This window comes from Sciurus carolinensis, chromosome 13, assembly GCF_902686445.1.
Source record: "Sciurus carolinensis chromosome 13, mSciCar1.2, whole genome shotgun sequence".
Lineage (NCBI taxonomy): Eukaryota > Metazoa > Chordata > Mammalia > Rodentia > Sciuridae > Sciurus > Sciurus carolinensis.
Window position 1 is genome coordinate 71,928,931 of NC_062225.1, and position 17,433 is coordinate 71,946,363.

The 17,433-nt window shown below is 47.9% G+C and overlaps 1 long non-coding RNA gene across 1 annotated transcript in view; it reads left to right on the top strand.

Moving 5' to 3' along the window:
• The first annotated feature begins 15,051 nt into the window (after positions 1 to 15,051).
• Positions 15,052 to 17,433, top strand: part of LOC124963631 (uncharacterized) — a 45,393-nt gene continuing 43,011 nt past the window's right edge. Inside the window, exon 1 of the long non-coding RNA XR_007104760.1 lies at positions 15,052 to 15,180. This is a non-coding gene — a long non-coding RNA (uncharacterized LOC124963631). The remainder of the gene's footprint in view (positions 15,181 to 17,433) is intronic.

Below are 17,433 nucleotides of genomic sequence, written 5' to 3' on the forward strand. Positions count from 1 at the left end.
GGTGACATTGCCTCTAGCTTACCCCTACCCCACCCCTGAGGACTTAGAGGTAGAGGTTGATTCTGGTCACTCTGGATTGCCCTGGTTGATTTCCTAGTTCCTCTGTGACCTGTGTTACCAATTCCCTGCATTAAACCCCACCCTACACCCTGTAGTCGTAAAGATCTACAGTAGCATCTGTTTTCCTGGCTGGACCCAGTTTAGTTTAGAGAGCTCCTTAGGGGTGATTCCACTAAGGAGGAGGAGATGGTATATATATTTTTTTCCATCTTTTTCTAGATTATTATGTGGAGGAGGAGATGGTATATATATATATATATTTTTTTCCATCTTTTTCTAGATTATTATGTGGTGAGGATGTGTGATGTGCATGTTTTAAAGCACATGGGGAAGGCTGAGGGCATTTGGTCTGCCAGGTCACTTTGCTGCTTGGTTTGAACCCTGAGGACCACTGTGTAAGCTTTGCATAAGTAATATGCATCTAGGTTTCAGTGACTCTGCTGACCCCTGCCCCTGCCTTTGCCCCCTGGGGAGAAGATGGGTTTCAGGCCTTAGCCCCTGAGTTCCTTTTGGAAAAGAAACATAAAAGAAGCAAAAGTTCCTGGATGCAAGGAGCTGGTGAGAAGAAAGATTGAGAAGCACAAACAAGAAAGGAGAAGAAAGGGGAAAGATGGGGGAGAGAGAATGAGACAGGTATTTAGCTCAGGTCTGTAGGTATAGGTTCAACTGGTTGAACGACTGAAAGAATAAAGGAGCCAGGCATGATGGCCCATGCTTGTAATCCCGACGATTGAGATTGCAGCCTGTAATCCCAGAGACTGCAAATGCCACAGCAGGCTGAGGCAGGAGGATTGCAAATTCAAGCCAGTCTCAGCCATTTAGCAAGGCCCTAAGCAACTTAGCAAGACCCTGTCTCAAAAAAAAAAAAAAAAAAAAAAAGTCAGCTCAGTGTTAAAGTCGCCCTGGGTTCAATCACTGCTAACCCCCAAATAAATAAATAAATTAATGAATAAGAAGAAGGGACAGGTGGAGTTTGTGGACAGTACTGGCAAAGATTAAGTGGAATTTTGTCTCCATTCCCACACCTTCATCTTCCTTCAGGTCTTCTGAATGGCTCACCTATGACAACACCCTCCTACTGTTTTCCTGACCTCTTATGCTCCTGACCACAGCTTCAGGAAAGGTATCCAAAGACACCATCTTAGTTGCTTGAGCCAAAATGCTTCTGTGGCTCCTAGATATGTAGTCCTTAACTTCCGCTATCTACTAGTGGACCTCGTCTTCTATTACATGCTTCCAAACCTGGGCCCGTCCAGTGGTTCTCCAGGGCCTGAACTTGTGTGGGGGATGGTTTCCTTGGAGGGCATTGTTCTTAGGCACAGCCCTATTCCCTAAACCTGGTTGGTTCATCCTTTAAAGCCTGAGATCCTCCCCTGTTCTGAGTCAGGGCTGGGGAATAGGAAGTTGGGTAACTGAATTCAGTTCTGCCCTTGACCTCATTCCCTGCCCTCCCCCCACTTCTCCCATAAATTCCTTTGGCTCTTTGCCAGTCTGGGATGATGGCCCCACCCCAGTAGCTTGGAGGTCATTCACAGCTCTTGTCATTCTGGGCTCTCGAGAGCACAAACTGCCAGCCTCCCGTGGGTTTTTGTTCACGCTCAGACAGGTCTCCCGAGCCTCTGCCAAGCTGGTGTGCCAGGCCCTGACTCTGGGCAAGTGAGGAGACAAATGAGCCGATCAGATTGTGCTTGCCCCAGTTTCAGCCAGGCAGCCCCTGGCTGCACCGGAAGCCTGGCCAGGACCCTGAGATCCTTTTCCTGACTTTGGGGAGAGATGGAGGACACCGAGCTCAACCCCATTCCTGTATTCGATCCAATGAACATTTGCAAGCACATGAGTGTTGCAGGGCAGCTGCGTTTTGCACAGAGCTGGGTGTGAGCCCCTGCTCTTCATTTACCAGTTACATGGACTGGGGCAAATTATTTAATCTCTCATTTCCCTTTCTTGTAACATGGAATGATAGATACCTGCCTGAGAACTCTAAGTGTTTTGTCCTTCATAAGGCTTCACTAAAGGGCATGATGATTATTATGGCTATTAATTTATTTTTTGAGTCCTCTGGGGGTTAAACTCTATGCTTGGCCTCAAGGCTAGAGTATGAGGGTAGAAGGGTGAATAAGATCTTGTCAGCACTTCAGGGACTTAGCAGTCTTGAGCAGGCATGGGCAAACTACTGCGGGAGGGTCAATTCTGGCTCAGTTTCTGTTTTGTAAATAAAGTTTTATTGGAATACAGCCATGCCCATTCATTTACATATTGTCTATAACCAGGGGACTGAGTAGTTTCAACAGAAGTCATATGACCCATAAATTCCACGGTATTTATATTTTGGACCTTTACAGAGAAGGTTGGCTGACTTCTGGTCAAGAGGAGAAGATAGATGTATAATTGGGCTGAGGCCAGTGGTAGAGAAATGGAGATTATCTCAAATGAAGGCCTGACCTGAGAGAGCATCAGGGCTTTTGAGGCCAGGAGTGAAAATTGAGAAGGAAGCTGGGAGTAGGGGAGGGAGGGTGTGGGCATGTCAATTGGACAAGGAAAGTTTTAAAGGGTATCAGGCATGTGAAGATGGAAGAGACTTGAGGTTCAATGACTCATCCAAAGTCATGCAACTGTGCCTTGAAGAATTTGATTTCCTATTGATATATTGTTTTTTTTTTTTCTTTTCTACTTTTTTTTGATATATCATTTCATAGAACGCAAGACACATTAACACAAATATCCTCAAATACCAGCTTTGAACTCCTAGGTGAAATGTTATTCCCTTCCCTAAATATTTCCATCTCTCCCATTAGTTGACTTGTATTAAAATTATAATTAAAAAAAATTACCTATCAAATGGAATTTCACCAATTTAAAATAAAACACCTCACAACCACACTAAGAAGTAGGTATTGCTAGTCTTATTTCACAGAGGAGATTAAGCATCGCTCAGGCATGAAGTGGCATTTTGGGGCATAGAATCCAGAGAAGGGACCTATGGCTGTGGCAAGAGCACAAAGCGCACGCAGTTCCAAACTCTGTCATGGGAGTTCATGTGTGTGTCATCGGGTTCCCTGATGACATCAATGACAGGCCTACACAGACAGGGGGACTCAGACTCGCACACTGGCGGGTTATTTAAAATCCAGAATGTCTTTAGTGAAGTTCTGTTGTGTTTGTTCACAGACCATGATGCTGTGAGAAAAACTCAGAGAAGCATAAGACAATGCCACCCTTAGTCTTCCTGGGGATGTGAGCTTAGTTGGGGACATAATCCTCCGAATCTCACGATGGCATGAGATGGTGTATGCCAAGGTCAACCACGCATGGTGCAGGCAACATGGGCTTGGGAGTTGGCAGCTGGGACCAACAGGCTCAGGAAGGGCTAGGAATTGCAGCCAGGTTTAGCTGATCCTATGCCCTGGGTTAATTTGGGCAACCATCTCCTCACATTATAAAAGCCTCATATGCTACAGAGCTGGAAGGGATCCCAGGTCTTCCTGCCAATTTACAGATGGGAGAATGGAGCCTCTAAGAAAGGACTATATTGCTGATACAGAGCTTAACCCAGATCTCCCTCTGCAGACCAGGGCTCTTTCTATAGTCCGGTTTTGTCCCTTTCCTCTGAATTAACGACCCCTCCCCAGACTTCAGTTCTTCTTTTTCCTGTTCAAATGTGTAACACAGAGGTGACAACGCCACAATCTTCTGTGCTGTGAGTCTCTCTCCCTGCTCTGTTCCCCCAGCACCTTTAACACCACTGTCTCGATAGAGACCAAGACCTCAGCTGAGGGGTTGTAGTGGGTGGTGGCTGAGACAGAAGGTGTTTTCTGGGTTTGAACCCCTGCTTTACCACTTAATTATCATGTGAGCCCAGACAAGTAACATGCTTTCTGTATGTTCGTGTTGCCGTCTGCAAACTGGGTGTAATATCCTCACTGTGTTCATAGTAGTGGCCTTGCAGGGTTGTGAGGAATCAATGAGATAAACCTCGAACCTGTAGCATCTGGTATTTGGTAGGTACTCAGTAACTGTCAGCTGACATCATTTCCATTAGCCTGGTGCTTGTTGCATTTGAACTCCAATCTGGCCACCCAAACAGGTTTACTCACTGTCTCTTATCAGCCACTCGCTGTTCCTCCCTTTGAACCTGTCATTCTCTCCACTCTCCTTCCTGTCTACCTGTTTTATTACGTGCTGTTGAGTCACATTTCCTTCTCAGAAGTCCTACTGCTGGCAGCCTGTCCTGCTGCCACTTTCCATCTTGAACATCCATAGCCAATCCTGTTCAGGGGACAGGTGTTCTGGGTTCACCCAACACGTAACGCTGGATTCTGTGTATGGCAGGCAGACGCTCATCCTATGTCTTCATTTATTGAGCACCTACTTGTCAGTCATTGGGGGTTCAGGAGAGATGAGCTCATCTCCATCCTCACAGAGTGCTCAGGAGCACACTCAGGGGAGCCCAGGCAGGGAGTGAGTACTTGAGGAGTGTTTGAGGGTGATGGCGAAGAAGGGTGATGGAACTGGAAAGGGAGGGGTCATTAAACCTGAATGGGTTTGGCACTGAAGGAGAAGGAGGGATTAAAAGTGGTTCTGGGCTTTCCAGCTGGAAAACAGATGCACTTTGTTGGAGATGTGCCCGAGTAGCACTCTGCTGAGAAGGGAGCCTTTTGCTCTGGGTTCTCCTGCAGATATGCCAGGGAAAGGAGGGAGCCCAACCTGAGGTTGGGAAATAGCAAGAAGGGTGAAAACCAGGCAGGAGAGTCCTGTGCCTGGCACTGGACGGGATGGCTTGAGACGATGGGTGGGGGGTAGGGCAAGGCTGGAGGGGAGACAGGCATGCGCAAGGCAAAAGGGCATTTGGGGATGAATTCTGAGAGTGTCCATCTCACCAGTGCCTTCAAGCATTTGGGAACCTGGGTTTCGATGGCCCCCATGGGCCCTGGGCAGAAATAGGAAAGTTCAGAAGAAAGTTTTTGCTTTTGGATTTATGTAAATCCAAAGGGAATCCAGGCATTTGGGGAGCTGGGCATGCCGACTTAGACATGCTAACTGATGTACAAGCTCCAAGGCCCAGAGACTAGGGAGAGTCTGGAACTTGATTGTTGAAGTTTTCAGGACTACAACATAGAAGAGATGGCAGCAGCTGTCACGGTGAGCCTATCCTCTGAGGGAGAGAAGCTTTTAGTGAAGCCAGAAGGAGAGCAGGAAGATGGCGGCTCCCATCTCAGGGAGCACCCAAGTTGTCCGGAAGAGAGGTGTGGCCGAGGTGGAGTTGCCAAGGGACACCAGGCAGGCATCAAATGCAGGGAAGGCAGAGGAGGTAGAGGTATGCCCAGAGGTGGGTGGCGTGGGCAGGAAGGGAGCCGTTGTGGTGGATCAGGGAAGGCTCCGTGAGGGCAAGGGCACTTGAGGCTGACCGGAAAGAGTGGGCCAGATTTTGACAGTGGGGCCAGGACAAGGTGCTCCAGGTGAAGGCACCGGCTTCAGGGTTCAGAGTGCAAGTCCTATCTAGCATGGATGGAAATAGAGTCCTGGGGACCACGGTGACCTAGAAGCCTGTTGCCACAGTCTACCAATGACCTGAGCAGCTTATTTTCCTGACGGGGCCTTTGAACCTCTTTCCTGGCCTTCTTGCTGGGCTGACCCTCACTCGCTATGCCAGACAGGACTCCTGATAAGGCGGACAGGGTTACATTGGTCAGTCTGCAGCAGGCAGGCAGTGTGTGTGTCCCAGATAAACGGGGATCCTCTCTCCTGTTTGACCTTAACCAAGGCCAAGCTCTCTGGGGGAGAGGAGAGGGGATCACATAGCTGCACCTGGTTCTTCCCTTGCCAGTTGGGCCTCTGCTTCAAAACTAAGGCTAATTATGAGTGCTCGGTGGTCTTGGGGTGTACCCTCCTTTGAGATTACTTGATGCTTTGTGTTCCCCACTACACATTTACTTTCTAGTCTTAGGGACTACCTCGAGTCAAGAACTGCCTCTGTTCCAACGTTGTAAACCCCACACCACTACCATGTTTTGCACATAGTAGGAAGGTGATATTTTTGCCGGCTTCAAACCCAATAAAACAAACTCTCTCTTGCCCCCCAGGATTCTTTATTCCTATCCCCAGATGCTCAGAGAGATCCTCACCCTGGTTAACTAGCCCTACAGGGTCTCGCAAGAGGAAAGCTAGATAAAAACTAAATGAACGTTTCCTCTTGGCATCAGTGAATTCCAAGCACAGAGGAAGAATTGTTCTTCGGTGGTTGTAGAGGTTGGTAAAGAGTTCATTAATCCCAGCATCCCCTTCCACCTTAACCCTCACCTCCTCTCTGCCCTTCCACCCAGAAGGAATGTGGGAGTCATGCTGGGAAGCAGGTTTCAAGCTAGATTCCAGGGCCAAGGCTAAGGTCCAGGGCTGTGCTGACACAAGGAGATACAGGTCCCTGGGGTGACTGAGATGATGGTGAGTGCCCAGCCTCCCCTGCCTGGCCTGTGCCTGTGGTGGAGGGTCCATGGGAGGGGAAAGAGCTCCTGAGTAGGGGAGACTTAAGACAGTGATGTCGCTCCTAGCAGCGGCTGGCCACTGAGGGCTCCCTCCCCCTGGGAGTGGACAGCTCTTGAGGACACTTGGCCATGGCAACCAGCTGGATGGCTGGGCCTTGAGCACTAGGCCCAGGTGCAGCTGATACTCATGGAGGCTGACCATGGGCCAGGATCCAGGCAAGGGCTTTACCATGCTGGATCCTTACACTACCTTTTGGGATAGGTGTATTTGTCTCCATTTTTAGTTTAGGAAACAGAGGCTCTTGGAGGTTAAAGTAACTTACTATGATTACACAACTTGGTGGCAGAACCAGGACTCAGGGCCAGGCCACAGGTGCCACAGCTCTGAGCTGTTTCACTACGTGACCTCCTTCAGTGAGCAAGGCCATACTGGTCCGTAGACTCCATTTGAAAGGAGCCGTTTGCTTTCCTCTGGGGGTCTCTTACCATGGAACAGAGTCTTTCAAGGCCCCCAGTGTTGTGATCATCCTCCACTATCTAATGCTAGAGTTGGGGACCCTGTTTTACTCCTTGGTCTGGCCGATCTCTCAGAAAGACTTGGCACAGATAATATCTTTCTCTAAAAAACCTGTCTCTGCTCTGCCTTCTGTAGGATGCTTCATTGCTCCCGTCCCCTCAGAGGGAAAAATGACCTCAACCCCTCCTGTCTTCACTTACACACTGACTCCACTCAGGAGAGAGACAGATTTTGTAGAATCTTTCCAAAAGAGCAAGGAACTCTTCCCCTCAGGCACCTGGCAAACCCTACGTCTCGTTCCAAGATCCTGAGTTGGGTTTTGTGTTTGTCCTTGGACTGAAGGAATTGCAAGTCCCCATGACAGGTTTGTGCCTGGAGTCCCCGCCCAGGGTCAGTCACAGACTTGAGCAAAGTTGAAACTCCACCAGTTCTCTTGGCCTTGTTGAGTAATCCCTGGTCAGCTCCCATCTCTTGACCTTCAAGCCAAACCTATGGACCAGGTGAGGCTGCTGATGGTCTCATTGAGCCCCAGTGTCAGACCAAGGGAGGGGCTGGCTTCTCCCAAAGGCCTGAACTGGTCCACAAGGAATGGTTGTGGGGAGGCAGGCACTTGTCCTGCATCCTCTGTCCTCTTGGCTTTTGCCGTCCCATACCTGCTGTATAGCTTTAGCATCCGTTTGTCATTAGCTGAATACCCAGTACTAGGTACATAGTAAGTCCTTGAGAATGAATGAACCTAGTGGACCCACCTTTAATCAGAGCATGGAAGAGACAGCTCACTATCTCCTCTCAACTTCTCTGGCCCTATGAAGGGCATTGAGATCCCTTGGCTTGCTTGGCAGAAGAATTCCTCTTTTCTCTCCTCTCTGCTGGTCCGTGTTTACTTGTGGGAAGACTTCCCTCAAATATGTTTATTCTGTGAAGCCTTACTACATTCATTCTCTCAGCTATGGGTGGATATGGGCAGATAATTACATGGTGCATGTGTGGCTGGAAAATATTTTTTGTATGAATCAAAGTTTTGTTTTGTTTTGTTTCTCCAAGTATCTCATTCCCCCGTGTATCCCCCTACCCACACAGTTGGGCCTTTCTGATTCTGTGGCCTCTGAGGTGACGGGGCAAAGGAAGAAACAAGGTGGCCTCTGAGGGGTGGGAGAAGAACAGTGGTCAGGGATTGCTTGGCAGGGGCTCAGAGAACTTCCAGTCTTAATGTGGCTCCACTCTGGGACAAATCATAAGGACTAACTCCTTAATTATTCCTTAATCCATGATGGAATTTTTGAGAAGAGTGGCACAGCTACACAGATCTGACCCGAGGCATAGTCCTGGGCACACACCTGCTGGGAGCATGGGGACCTTCCATGTCCTTCACTTCCTAGGTAGTGTCAGCAGAAGTAAATGGGTTTTCCAAGCAGAACCTAGAGTTCAATTTCACTTGCTTGAGTTACCAAATGCATCCCCTCCAGCTCAATCCCTTGTCTGTAAACAGTAGCCAGCCCCCTGGTGACAGGGTTCCTCTGGGATTTGGTCAGGTGGGCAGTCCACATAGCAGGTGCTACCCAGTCCTTCCATTTCCTTTCTTCCCTTCCTGGAGGAGCCAGGAGAGGGTGGTTAGGAAAACTCCAAAACCAGACAACTGGACTCTGCATCCTGCCTTGAAAGAGATGGTACATGTGTTGTTTGCCCCCTACCTGCAACAAAATTTGCCAGATGTGCAGGTGCTTCAGGGGTGCAAAAAACCTTCACCCTCCCTTGGGTCACAGAAGGGCAGGATCTTGTTTGAGAGGCACATATTGTGTTTGGAAGACATTATGCACAGCATCAATATTTGACTAGGCCTTAGGGGTGTGATCTGGCTGACTGATCCATGCTGTGTCCTGTGCCTGGGGTGGCATGCCAAGGTCCCAGGTCCTCAGGGAAGGAGCAGCACATTGTCCTGCAGGGAAGGTGACTGAGGGGGAAGTGGACAGGAGGGGCGAGGTGTATTTGGCTGGGGGTGGGGCGAGGAGTGGTGTATATCTGGCTCCAGAGTGGCCATTCTCCTTTTCCCCTGTTCTTCTGTTTGACAGGAAAATAATGCTAATTCTTGCCAATTACTGACTGCTTGTTCTGTGCCAGATGTCATCTCTGCAGAAGGTTCATTTGAGGAAATGGTCGAACACATGGAGACCTGCAAAATTCAGAAACTTGCTCAAGGTCAAATGAGAAGTTTGGGTCCTAGGAGGGCCGGTGAACAAGAAGTAGCACGTCAATCCAGTGGACCCAAAGAGTAGGGTCTTCAGAAGCAGTGATTTCACAGAAAGGGGCTGTGAAGCTCTGGAGAATCTTAGGAGAATGGAAAAAGTAGTGAGAAACCTGGTTCCCACATGCCTGCCAGCCTGCCTCAGCCAGAACACTAAAGAATCATGGGATGGACCTTCATCCTTCCTTCAGTTTTAAGTTGAATGGAAAGAGAATTCTATGAGCCCAAGACTGAGCATTCGGGGGCTGACACTGTCCATGCAGCAGATTCCAAGGAGGGTGAGAACTCTAAATTACAATCTGGTTTTCTAGGCCATTGTGGATATATATTTGTCAGGAACGAATGCTAGAACATATTTTATTTAAGTCATGAACTTGATCTATAATTTTAAAATATTAGAATTTCATATGCGGGACTACATTTGTACTTTAGTGTACAAATGTTGGGGGGCCCATGTCACAGTGATCTGAGAGCCCTGATAACAAGATAGAATCACCCACTGAGAAGGCTTGGGGAGCGTGGCTGAGTGCTTCTCTTCCTGTTTCTTTTCCCCACTGTCCCATGGAAGTTCAAACACATCAAAAAGCACCAGTAATAGTGTGAGAAATGTGAATGGGCTGTACACCAGGCCTGGGAGGACCAGCTGTGCTGTATCATTGCATCCATTCTTGGAAAGAGGTGTCTCTCTAACCTTTGGATCAATTTTACATGCAAGTGGAAGGAACCATTTTAAAACACTCCTGGGCTTTCATCCAGACCCACAAGGTCTGGAGCCAGGAGCATTTCAGTGCAGAGAGGGCGTGTGCTTTACCTATAGGTGTCTTCTCCCTTTTCCTTCTCACTTGGATCAGTTCCTCAGGCCTCAGAGGTGAAGGGATGGACACCACTGGGAAGGGCAAGGTTGGAGCCTTCATGCCACTGGGTTGACATGAAACCCAGTGGTGGGAAAGTTCTAGCAAGCTCCTAGCTTGTCTAGGAGCTGGGGAGCTGCTGGGCCGCAGGCTCCGCCCTTTTCTGTAAGGGGACCGCACCCTGGGTGCTGGAGCCTGCGAGGCAAGGTTTATAGGAAGCTGCACTCGGGGGGCTATTGTGCTACCCTCCCTGAAGGAAAACCTCCTTCCCTTCCCACGAAGGGCACGTTCTGCCATCTCTATTTATTGCCTTGCCCAGCATCCAGTTCCCAGAACTCCCTGGAGGATTCTCAAGCCTCAAACAATAAGCCGTCTCATTTGCAGCAAAAGGAGAAGTGTGGGAGTCCCCCAGGTCCTTGTAGACACAATTCTACAACTGACCTTGGAATGGCCAGGACTGTTTGTTCGTGTTTGACTGAAGTCACCCATCGGGGCTCAGGGTTCTGACCACAGTGCCAGAAAGAGGAGTGGTGGGAAAGTTCTAGCAAGTGCTCTGGGCCCCCTGGCTAAAGGCCCGTCTTGAGGTCAGGAGACGGAGTCCAGTGACTCCTCAGGCAGTATCACATGCGGTAGTTACTTCCCTCGAGTCTAAGCTGAGAGGTTGACCTCCGGCAAGATGATGAGGTCAGATGAGTTTCTTTTGGTTAAAGTACCATTCATACCTCTTCCCCCGATCCCAGGTGATTACCTTGCTGTCCTGGCCTCTTGTCCAGCCTTGCTCATGTCTCCCAGCCCCCAGGGCTGACACTGGGCTTCCTGGGTGGGTCTCGCCCCACTGTCCTCCCCTGCTATGCCCTTAAAGACTAAGGGCCACACACTTGTGAGTGAGTATGTGTAATATATGTGTATTGAGCATGTGTAAGCATGTCTCTCGCAGTCTGTTTCTGTCTCTCTCTCTGTCTCTTGTCTCTCTCTCACACACACATACACACACACTATAATGGTTTGGGTCTGGAATGTCCCTCAAGTCTTGTGTTGAAAACAAGGTCCCACTGGAGCAAGGTTCAGAGGTGGGGCTTTTAGGCAATGATTAGATCATGACAGCTCTGATCTCGTCAGTGGATTAATCCACTGATAGCTGAATGGACTACTAGGAGCTGAGTTGGAGCAAGTAGGTCACTGGGGATGTGTCCTGGAAGGACTCTCTCTAGCCCCCTCCTCTCTTTCTCTCTGCTTTCCAGCCACCAGGAGCTGAGCATCTTTCCTCTGCCACACTTTTCTGTCGTGATGTCCTGCCTCATCTCAGGCCCAGAGAAGGAGTTCACCAACCGTGGACTGAAACCTCTGAGACTGTGAGCCAAAATAAACTTTTCCTCCTCTAAGTTGTTTTACCAGATATTTTGGTCACAGCAATGCAAAGCTGACTCACACACACACACACACACACACACACACACAGTCCACCTGTTGGCATTTCTTCTCTCCAGGGTCACATTCTATTTACAATCGGGATACGGCTGAAGAGTGACCCCCCACCCCATTCCAGGTAGCATTTGTTCACCTAAACACTGATAACTTTTTTCTGACCTCCAGGTAAAGGATGTGCTGACTCATGTGGCAGCTACACCACCCCCACCAAGCCCCTCCCTCTGGGCAAGTACAGGCCTTGGTGGGTGGAGCTTGGGTTGGATCCTGGCACCTACTTGCCCCTTGCCTGGACTTCCCTTTGCACTGAGCTGTCCCACCACCAGTGTACTCCAGAGGAAGGATTCTAATGGGAAGGAGTCTATTTCAGGAAGGGGGCAAGTTATAGGGACAGAAGAAGCTTGAAGATGCCTAGTCAGCTCACACACATTTCAGTCTATCCCACGTACTCAGAGTGAGCACTACGAGCTGACTGTGCTTTGTGGACTTGGCAGAATTCACTGCTAGAGCCCCTGCAAACAGCCCAACACACCAAGTAGCACTGATGCTTGTGCCATGGTTTGAATATGGTTGGTCCCCTCTGAAACGCATGCTAAAATTTGATTGACGCTGTAGCAGTGTTGGGAGGTGGAGCCTTCAAGAGATGTTCAGGTTGTTGGGAGGGATTAGTGCCTTTCTCAAGGGACTGGCTTAGTTCAATGAGAGCAGGTTGTTATAGAGCAAGGCTGTCCCTTGTTCTGTCTCTTCTGCATGCAGCCATTTCCCTACCTTCTAGCATGAGGAAGCTGGGCAGATGCTGGTGCCATGCTCTTGGATTTCCCAGCCTCCAGAACTGTAAACAAAATTAACTTCTTTCCTTTATAAATTACCCAGTCTCAGATATTCTGTTACAGCAACAGAAAACTAAGGCACCCAGTTCTGTGAACTTTGACAATAGGCCACAGTTTTAGAAACATGACTTTTTTTATTTGTTCGAGATATACAAGACAGTAGATTGTATTTTGACACATTATATATACATGCAGTATAACTTTTTTAGAATCCATTCTTGTCATTGTACATGATGTGGAGTTTCACTGGTGGTGTATTCATATATGGACATAGGGGAGTTATGTCCAGTTCATTCTACGGGAGACATGACTTTTTTGATCATTTGATCAAGTTTGATCAATCAAGGTTGACCTGTGACAACTTTGGAAAACAGACAGGGCAAGAAGAATATACCCATTTTATAGATGAGAAAAACGGAGACTCAGATGAAATGAGATGCTCACACTGAGTTGGAACTGTGACCTTCTGGCTTTATCAGTTTGACCGTTATGCCTATATTGCACTTTTCCACATACACTTACAAAAATCTTGCTTTACACCTAATTCTACAGAATGTACAAACCTTTGAGAGTCCTTTGCATTTCCAAAATATGGACCTTTTGCCTCACACACTCTCTTGCATCCTACCATCCGTTTTCCCCCACAGTCTTACACATCTGTTTAACTTTTGGTGTTTTAAAGAGGTTATTGCTTTTTGCGGCAGCCTTAGTGGTTGGCAGGCAGGTATTCTGTCCCTGACAGCTGAGCAACGGTGCACGGCTAAGCTCACATCCTGATTTGGGACCATCACCCAGGTCTCCTCACTTTTACATCCAGCCAGCTTTTAGCTTTGTCATGCTCCTCTTCTCCAGAGGGCTGAGGAAACAGAAGCAACTGCCTACAGGAAATATGCTCCAGCTTCCTCCACAGACACAGAGTTCCAGGAGAGTCAGACTCCATGGAAACAGAAAGCAGAGGGTGTGTACGTGGCATTTCTTATAGGCCCACTCCAGTTCTCATTAGAAACCGATGAGCTATTGCATGTTTTCATGGTGGGTCCATCATCATCCATATTCTCAGAATAATTCCATCTCGGAATACCAGAAAAGTATTCTTTCTGGTCAAATGCCTTCCAGTCACAGATGAGGAAATAGTCTGAGGCTAGAGTTGAGACAGTTTAAATGACTTGCTCAAGGGCTAGTTATGGGTAGAGGAACTATTCTACCATCTCATGTTGAAGTTGTTAGCTTGGTTTCCACCTATATACACCCACAATCTGGAAATAAGGTCCTGAGCAAGGTGAGTGACTGTGGTCATTTCAATCCTTTCTCGGCTCTGAAGAAGATCCAGGCTATGGAATGTAAGATTTACATCATATTGGTAGCTTTCAGCTTGAAATCTGGGCTCCATTGGTTCCCCCTGATTATCTGCAACCTGGTAGGATAAAAAAAAATCTGTTTCTGCGTTGACCTGGGCTTAGACCTGTGCTACATCCCCTGCAAATTTCCACTTGTCTCTGGAGCAGTTGCTCCCAACACGTATTTACTGAGCACCTATTTCTTATTAGGCCTTGTGTTAGGCCAGGGGATAACCAAAAAGCAAGACAGACAGTTCTAGCCCTCAGCAGAAGTAGAAAGGTTGCTACAAATATTAATCCTGGAACTAATTCAGTCTACAATTACCCACCAAGAATGCCCTAGAATTAGTATTTATAACTTGAGTTGGTAAGTTTCACCACTCACCTGTTCTGAGGCTTGAGCAGCCTTTCCCAGACTCTGTCTGAAAACCAGTCCCTGCTTTTTTCCTGATGTCCACCTTGGACTCTAGATCTTGATTTGGTGTCTGTGTGACTGATCATACCTTGTGTTCTCTTCCTGGCTTAAGCACCTAAATTTATCACTGTGCCGGGCACTGCGGATAGGATCCTAAACGAGCCAGACATAACCCTGCTCTCAGGGATGCAAGCTGGCTTCTGGCCTCTACTATCTGGTCAGCACTGAGCACTGTCTTTCCTGTTCACTTGGAACTGCTGAGCATTAGCTTTGGCTCTCTTACTCAGGTTCTAAGTCTTACATGCATCTTTGCTCTGATTTCATGTTAGTGTTTAGGTTGAAATTTGGGTTCATAGTACCTACCATCTCTTCCTGGTTGAACTGCCCCCCAGCTGCAACCTCAGGCAAGGCAATGTCCTGCCTCTATGCCCAGTAGTTTGGTTCATCTTGTTCTGTCTGCCTGGCCTCTGAGGCAACCCATGGTCTGGAGCTGACCCATCATCCTAACAGGGCTTCAATAAATATTTATGAAGTTGAATCAACTCAACAGTGGTTCAGAAATTCCAGGATCCTTTAGAAGAATCCAAAGGAGTTGTCTATGGTCTAATAGTATGTTCCACATTGAAAACACCTCTTGTTCATCCTGGTGCTTCTCTGTGTTCAAGAAGCGTGGGAGAAAGTGCAGATGTCATAGTGGGTGAGATAGGGTGGGAGTGGGGGCAACTTTCCACTGAGAACTCGCATATCTGGTAATAGTGTGCAGACTCCAACCCAGCCCCTTGTCCAGTCCTGAAGAACCCTGAGGTGCCGGAAACAGGTTCTGCCTGTTACTGACTGATCTGGAGAGTGTTCTTACCTCCCCACCTCAGCATAAAAGGTTCTGCCCACACAGGAAACAGAAGCAGAGCCTGCCTGTGAAGCTCTTTGTTTTCCTTGAACGCCTCTTTGGATTTTTACATGGGCTGTTCATTCTGGATTAGAAACCTGTGGTTGGCATTTGTGAACTTTCTCCATACCCGGTAAGGTAGGTGCGGGCAACTTGCTTGGGACACCAAAGCTAAATAAAACCTTATGAAGCCGATGACCAGACTCCTGCTGAGTGTCAGCCAGTGGCCATTGTTTCTGTCATCTGCTCAACTCAGTCGCCATGTTACTCCCTGAAACATATTCTGGTTCTTGTTTAAAGTGAGCCTAGACCTTTTCCTGAATTCTTTTTGTATCTTGATCATTTCACCCCAAGCATGAGAGAAAAATTTTGCCTTCTGAAAGAGTGGCTCAGCCTTTACATCCTGATAGGCAACTTTCAGACGAACCCAAGTCCCAGCATCTATAGACCTGTGTCACTCCTCCCCTCAGCTCTTTCAACAAATAGAATGCAGCAAAAAGGACGGGGTGTCACTTCAGAGATTAGGTTATAAAAAGACTGTGGCTTCTGCATTGGGCATTCACTCCTCCTCTTCTTCGGTGCCCTCCCCTCCTCTCTCTTTCTCTTTCTTGAATCCCTCATCCTGGGGGGCTGGCACAAACTGCCGTGTTGTGAGAAAGTCTATGGAGAGGCCCTCAAGGTGTGGTCAGGAACCGAGGTCCTCAACCCAATAGCTTGTGTGGGATGGAAGCCTGCCAGCTCCCTTTGAGGAGGCTTGGGAGTGGATCTTTTAGCCCTGTTGAGTTTTGAGATGACTGCAGCCTCCTAAGAAACTCTGAGTCGGGTTCACTCAGCTAAACTGTGTCTGGGCTCGACCCACAGAGCTGACAGATAATAAATGTTTGTTATTTTAACTGTTAATTTTTCAGTAATTTGTAATGCAGCAAAAGATAAATAATATATAGCCCCATATTGGAGCTCCAAATATACAGTTTAAGTTTCTTTCTTAGCCTCTCATTCATAGCCTTCCTGCCTTGTGACTTCTTTCTTTATCAAGGTTGCTGCTAGCCCATCAGCTACCTTTGTGCCAATTAAGAAAAGGGCCCATTCCTTAAGACACTTTCTTACCCTTTGGCTGGAAAATTGTCATAAGCATCCAATCTGTGATAACCAGGAAGGGTGTGGAACCCGATAGATATCTTGCCTTTTGCAGTGCACAGTCTGCACCACTGCACGAAGCAACCCTGGCCCCATTCCTGCTAAGAATTCCCCTTCCAATATCATCAATGACTTGCCATTTTTCAAACCTGATGACCTTTCCTTAGTTATCTTTTTCTTTGCTCTCTTGGTTCTCTTGACGTTGTGGATCATCCCCTACAACTTGTTGTGTAGGATTGTGGGAGATAGGACTATGATAGTGGTATATTGCTAAAAAGATTAATTGCTATTGTAACAACTCCAGCACAGCTAAGTTGGTTCTTTATGGTAGTTGCCTTAGTCTTCCCCCACCACCCCCACTATAAGAAGATACCAAAGACTGGATAATTTATAAACAATAGAAGCTTAAGCTTATTTGACTCATGTTTCTAGAGGCTGGGAAGTCTAGGAGCTTGGTACTGGCTCTGCAAGGGCCTTTGTGCTACATCATAACATGACAGAAGGGCAAGTGAGCATGTGTGAGTCAGAGAGGAAATGGGGCCAAACTTGTCCTTTTTATCAGAAGCCCACTCCCATGATAACTAGCCTACTCCCTCCATAACAGCAGCAATCCATGAGGGCAGAGACCTCATGGCCTAATCACCTCTTAAAGGCTCCACCTCTTAACACTGGCAGTTCAATTTCTACCTGGGTTTTGAAGGGAATATTCAGGCCACGGCAGTAACCTACCCGGATGTTGACAGGGACTTCCTGGTGGGGGGGTTGCTGCTGGTTCCAATTTTCTTTCTCCAGCCAGCTCTTGTTCTCTGTACCTGCCCAGAGTCTCTCTTTTTATGGCTACCCTGGTATTGTGCCAACCCAGAATTCGTACTTGTTCCTTAATTTTTCGCCCAAACCTCCCTACTGTATCAGGAGACAGAGGCACATGTTTTTATTAGAGTCGCACACAGTGACCCCTAAGAAGCTCCTCTCCTCAGAAGTCATCGGCACCCCTGCAGTCTGCCGGCCTCCTCTGTTCTCTCTCCCGGGCTGGTGTGGCTCCATTTCATGTTCTCTTCTGCTAGCTTGCTTTTTGGGAGCCGAGCTTTCTAGTCTTACATTTCCAGGGTTCTAAAAGTACTTAGCTGTGGGAAAACGGTTTTGTCCCTAAGAGGAATTCTGTCCCCAGACATTGAGCCAGGATCTTTGTTCACATGCCTCAGTTAGTCTTAACGTGATCACAGAATGTGTCATGAGGTGCCCGTCGCCTCCCCA